Raw genomic sequence first — 5861 nt, 5'->3', positions numbered from 1 at the left:
CCTTCCCCCCCCACCCCGGCCCCCACCTGCCCTGCAGCACCTCCTCCCGCCGTGCTGGCAGGTCCAGCCCTGACTCAGAGCCAGGATGAACAACGCGCTCCCCGCCGGCTGCCCTGCTGCTATTTTCATCTCTGATTCAGTCCTGCTCCTGAGGCTCTAAGGAAGGGACATGGCAGGGAGGGGTCAGCTGGAGGGGACGGCCACGAGCAAGAGGAGGAAAAGGGCTGTGATCTGGTAGCTTTAGGGGACACAGTGTGCTCATAGTGATACAAACACGCCCAGGATGAGGGCAAGTTTCATGGAAAGAGGTGGGGATGGGTGAAGGTTTTGTAGAAAGGGATGGGGATGGAGGAAGGCTGGGATGGATCACAGCTCCCTCTGAGCCCTCAGGACATTTCTGTTCTGCACTCTCTGTGCCTGTTGACAACGATCACAGTGGAAATGAGTGTTGGCAGCTCCGGGTACGCCTTCAGTAGGCTTCAGAGTGAACACACTGGAGGGAATGACTATATCACAATGTTTCAGGGCTGGGATTCAATTCTTCTCACCCCAGATGCCTGTAAGAGGGGCCCGGTGCACAACTCTATGCCAATTGCAGGCAAAGGGCCAATCCTTGCTCCCACTGCCGTGGTTCTCAGTGGTTGCTGTTTGTTGTGTTTACTCTGAAGCCTAATGATGGCACAGTCATTATGCACACTCCAAGCCCAGCCCAGAGACCCTCTGAGCTCTGTTTGCTGCTGCCCCCACCTCCATCCTGCCCAGGCTATAAATGTTCTGCTCATCTCTGTCCCAGAGAGATAAGAGCAATTAATGCCCGCTCCTTCCCAGCTGATGCCTCATTAAACCCTCCGGCAAACGACTGACTCAGACAAGCACAAACAACCCGTGCTGGGGCAGTGAGGCTGCGGGCGGGGGCCAGTGCCCCACACCCACCCCCATTTCTGTCTGTCCTGTTGGCTTTCCTATCACCAAACCCTGGCACTCAGCTGGGAGTGGGTCCAGTGCTGTGAAGCCAGACCCATGGAGGAGCTGCAGGAGAGCCCGCTCTGACCCAGCATGTGATTTACAGCCTGGCTGTGATATTTATCACCCAGCTCTCAGGCTGAAGTGACTGCAGTACGCAGGATTTATAGCAGGCATTGCTACCTTGAATAAATCCTGGCTGGACAGGCAGGGGGGTTAATGGAACAAGTGAGACACACGGCTGTGTTGGGGCTGGAGCTTACTAGTCTGCCTTTGGGAGAGCTGCAGTGGGGCAGAGAGGCTGTGCTGGTGCTGCAAGCAGTGCTGGATGCTGGGGCACCTTGCTGGGTGCTGGTGCACAGCATTGCACTGGTGCTGGGTGCTGGTGTTCAGCATAGGCTGCTGGTGTGTGGCATTGCTCATGGTGCATGGAATTGCACACAGTGCTGGTGCAACGTGCTAGGGGCTGGTGAACGGTATTGCACACGGTTCTGGATGATGATCATGATGCCAGGGCACAGTACTGGGTGTTAGTGTGTGACACTGCACATGGTGCTGGGCACAGTGCTGAATGCTGGTGCATGGCATTGCACATGGTGCTGGTGTTCAGCACAAGGTGCTGGGTGCAGGGTGTCATGGTGCTGGGCACTGGTGCTCTGTACCAGGTGTTGGTGCATGATACTGGCTGTTGATTCTTGGCACAGGATGCAGGGTGAACAGCATTGCACATGATGCTGGAGGCTGCAGTTGGATGCACCAGCACAGTGCATGGTGCTGGGCCATAGTGCATGGTATATGAGGGGATAAGGACACACAGTGCAGCTCTCCACAGCAGTCACAGCCACTCCCAGATGTGTCACCCAAGAGGAGGTGGCAGGTGGCTCCCCTTTAATTCCACCCCCACAGAGTCTCCTTTGCCACCGTGGAAACAGGATGTGGTGTGCACGGGAATGAGCTCAGACTCCCCCCCAGCAGACTCTGTGCCCCACCAGCATCCAGCCCCACTGTCGGGGGTCCCGACTGTGCCCCAGATGGGAGAAGGGGGGGAGGATCTGTAGTGCTGGGGAGAGAGGAAGCCAGGAAGGGGCCTGGCGGGGCCCCAAAGAGCAGCGAAATATTGCCAGTTTCGGGTCGGCGCAAACACAGCCCTTGGCTGGCGCAGGGATTTTCCATGACAGCATCAGCACCCGCTGCCCCCGCTGTGGCGGGGCCCCACTGCTGCTGCTGGGGCTGTCCCGGGCAGGGTAGTGGCTGTGCCCCCTCTCCTGAGCACTGCTGGGATGGATGGGGTGCAGAACACCCTTCTGGGGGCCTCTGAGTTTCTCTAGGGGCAACATCCCCCAGTGCAGCACAGGAGAGATTTGGGGAGAGGAGCATATCAGTGCTGGGGGTAGCGCTGCAGAACTTGCTGTAGAGGATGGGGGTACCCCAGTGTCTGGTGGGAGCACAGGGGGAGCACAGGGCATGGCACGGTATGGGGTGACCCCACCTTTATTTCACCTGCCCCACTGGTACGAGAGCACATGAGCCCACCACCAGGCTCGGCACCCTCTGCCCAGTGGGTCCTCCCCATGCCAAGGCAACCCTCAGGGAACTGAGTGCTGAGTTTGCTCCACCAGGTGGTGCATGGAGATTGAGGGGAAGATGGAGAGAAAGGTGGTAAGAGAGGTGAGTGGGGATAGGCGAGATTTGGGGTGGTTTGGTGGGTGGAGAATGGGTGATTGGACGGACGGACGGATGGACGGATGGATGGATGGATGGACAGATCGGTTGGTGGATGAGTAGATGGAAGGTTGAGTGGATGGGTGGAAAGATGGATGGGTTGGTGAATGAGTGGATGGAAGGCTGAGTGGATAAATGGATGCATGGATGGATGGAGAATAGATGAGTGGATGGATGGATGGATGGATGGATGGATGGATGGATGGATGGATGGACAGATGAGTAATAAATGGCTGCATGGGTGGATGGATAGTGGTATGCGGGGATATCTGCACCCTTCACCTGCCCTAATGAAGTCACAGTGGTGACTATCCCAGCTTCAGGCTTAGCATCTAGCTGGGATGGGGTGGTGCAGGTACCAGAGCTTGCCCAGCTTTGCATTACTCAAATTCACCTCAGCTCTGAGGTGCTGCTGCCCAAATCTGGTCCCTATCCTGAAGCTGCCACTTGCCAGGCCCTGCCTGAGAGGTGTCCCCAGGTGGGACATGCTCCTTCCCACAGCCCTCATCCCTGTTCTCCATTATATCCACTCTGGGAAGGACAGAGCATGTGACCCCATGCAGGGCTTTGTGGGCTGCAATGACATTGGTGCAAGCTGTGGTGCAGGCAGCAGTGCAGGCAGCAGTGCAAGCAGCATTGTGTCCCTGCACTGGGCTCTCCCATGCCCATGTTTGCTCAGAGCAGGCAGGTGCTGCTGCCATGTGCTGCCTTTCCCAGCCACTCTCTGCCTGCTTGTTTGCTTGCTCTGCAAGCACATTTCCTGGGCAGATCCAAGGGGCACCCCACACTCTGCCCAAGCTTTCACAAAAATCAGGGGGTATCTGGAGCATGGCGGAGCTCACTTGCCACTAAAGCAAACCAAGGACACCCTGCCCTGCTGCCCCCAGTCTAGCAGGAATGCATCCCCAGCCCCAGCTGACCCTAGTGGCTGCTGCTGAACCTCCCTGAGCCCAAGGTCAGGAGGAGAAAATCAAGGTTGAAAGGAGCAGAGCTGTGTCCCCATGAGATCTGAATGTTGGAGATCCCTCACGTGGTCAGGGCTCTGGTCGGTTCCCCATCATGTCATTGCTCAGTAAGGGCAATGATACTTCCCAGGCAGCACCTGCTGCAGCTAGAACTGCTCTGGGAGAGGAAGGGGAAAACCATCCCCAGACCTACCTGACAGACACAGGGACAAGGGTTGCACACAGAAACCCACCTCATGCCCACTGTGGGCCCCATGAGTACCCCCATGGTGTCCTGCCTTCTCCATACCCCTCACATCTTGCCCCAGCTCAACATTCTCTTGTCACCTGGGACTCCCCATGCCCTGCTCTGGGAATGCTGCAGAATCCTTGTACCCTGCATTCTCCTCTCCTTAATCCCTGCATGCCGACCCCTGCCCTGGCTCCCTGCAGCCCTATGCCCTGCCCACCTGCACTTTCCTGGACATGACCCTCAGCCCCTTCCCATGCCCCCCAGCACCCAGCATCACCTCCCCCTTCCTGCCCCACCAGCCCCTCGCACCCCCAAGCCTCACATCACCCCATTTATTTTCCACCCTGCTTGCAAGCCCTGGCACCAACTGCTTACTAATCCCCTCCATCCATTGCTCCCAACAGCCCCCGGGATCTGCTCCAGGCTGAGGCCAAGCAAACCCTGCACCTGCTCCCCGCAGCCTCAGCCAGATCCACCCCTGCTCCTCAGCAGCCCTAAAAAGGCGAAGAGCGGTCGGCGTTCCTCTGGGACATGTCATGTTTTCTCCTAGGGGACACACGCTGTGCTCCCTGCCCACTTGCAGCACCCCAACCTGCTGGGACCTGCCTCCTTCCAGGACCCGTTGAGGAAGTTTGGGGGCTGCAGGAGGGATGAAGGAGAGGAACAGGGATGCTCATTTTGCAAAGGGTGGGGAGAGCAAGGAGAAGGCTTTGGGGTCTTCAATGGGGAGCCCCAATGCGGCAGGAGCTCAGTCAGCATCTCCTGCACTTTTCTTTCCCATGATGGATGGGTGCAAGAGAAGCCTGGGGGGCTCAGCTCCTCAGGACCTTTCTCCCTGCCAGCTGCCTTTTCCCCAGCCATGCATGGGGGATTTAATGCCCCACGACCTTCATCCTGGCCATAAACGTGATGGAGATCAGGCAGCGTGTGCTGACACTCGGGGGAGGAGGAGGAGGGGGGCTGGCGGATTGATGGACACTTGGCCACACAGCCAGAGCTCATAAACTCCCTTCCCAATGGAGAAATGGGGCTAAATATAGCCCTGAGAGGCTGCACCTCGGGCAGGAGGTGCAGGAGGGAGAGTGCTCAGTGAGGCTGTCAGCACGGATGGAGGCTGGGATCCTAAAATCCCAACCTCAGCTGGATGGTTGCTCAAAGAACAAGGGAGGTTTGGGCTGTTTGGAGAGGGGTGGAGATATCCGGGGGATCACCACACTGAGCCCTCCACAGTGCCCATGCAGGCACAGCATTGATGCTCGGGGTTTGCCAAAGCCCTCCCCACAGCCCAGATCTGGGGACAGCTTGGCCTGAGATCTGACGAGCTGTGATTTCGCCTCACCCCAGCAAGGCTTAATCCTTGGCCTCGAGGAAGCTGCCAGCAAAGGGTGGCGGGGAGAGAGGCCACCTGCCTCAGCCCAGCGATCGGGGATTAAGCAGAGCTGGGGCAGGGCGGGATTCCCACGCTGGATCAAAGCATTGGAAAAGTGTTCAGACTGATTCGGGTTAGAGGAAAAAGCAGTGGAAATCTCCCCACCTCGCTTTGCTTTTCAGGGCTCCGTGGTGGGCAGCGCTGGAGGCTTGGAGGAGCAAAGTTTTTTTGCAGGGTGAATGTGCACCAAAGCCTTGGGCTTTTCCCAAAAGCATCCTCAAATTGAGCTCAAAGCATCTCCTGCCTTTGCCCCTTGATAATCGTGTCATGTCAAAATGTTTTCCACACATAGGTGAACACTGCTTAATCTTTTATGACAAATGTAGTTTTGGAGATACTCAATAATTGAGGAGTGCAGTGCTGTAAATATAACACTAGGTGTGATGGGCAGCGGAAAGGGAAAGGGAAAAGAAAATGGCAAGTGTAGGAAGGGGAAGGGAAAGGAAAAGATAGGGGAAGGGGAAAGGGTGAGGGAAGGGGAAAGTTAAGGGGAAGAGGAGAAAAAAGAAGGGGGAAGAGGAATGGGGAAGAGGAGGGGAGGAGAGGGGAG

General features: G+C 57.0%; 1 protein-coding gene across 1 annotated transcript in view; it reads left to right on the top strand.

Annotated features, from left to right (window-relative positions):
- KCNK3 (potassium two pore domain channel subfamily K member 3) overlaps positions 1–5861 on the top strand; it is an 11938-nt gene that overhangs the window by 3453 nt on the left and 2624 nt on the right. The window lies entirely within an intron of this gene.

Source organism: Meleagris gallopavo, chromosome 2 (assembly GCF_000146605.3).
Source record: "Meleagris gallopavo isolate NT-WF06-2002-E0010 breed Aviagen turkey brand Nicholas breeding stock chromosome 2, Turkey_5.1, whole genome shotgun sequence".
Taxonomy (NCBI): Eukaryota; Metazoa; Chordata; class Aves; order Galliformes; family Phasianidae; genus Meleagris; species Meleagris gallopavo.
Note: the sequence above shows the minus strand (reverse complement) of the source record. Positions and strands in the feature narration are given on the sequence as shown.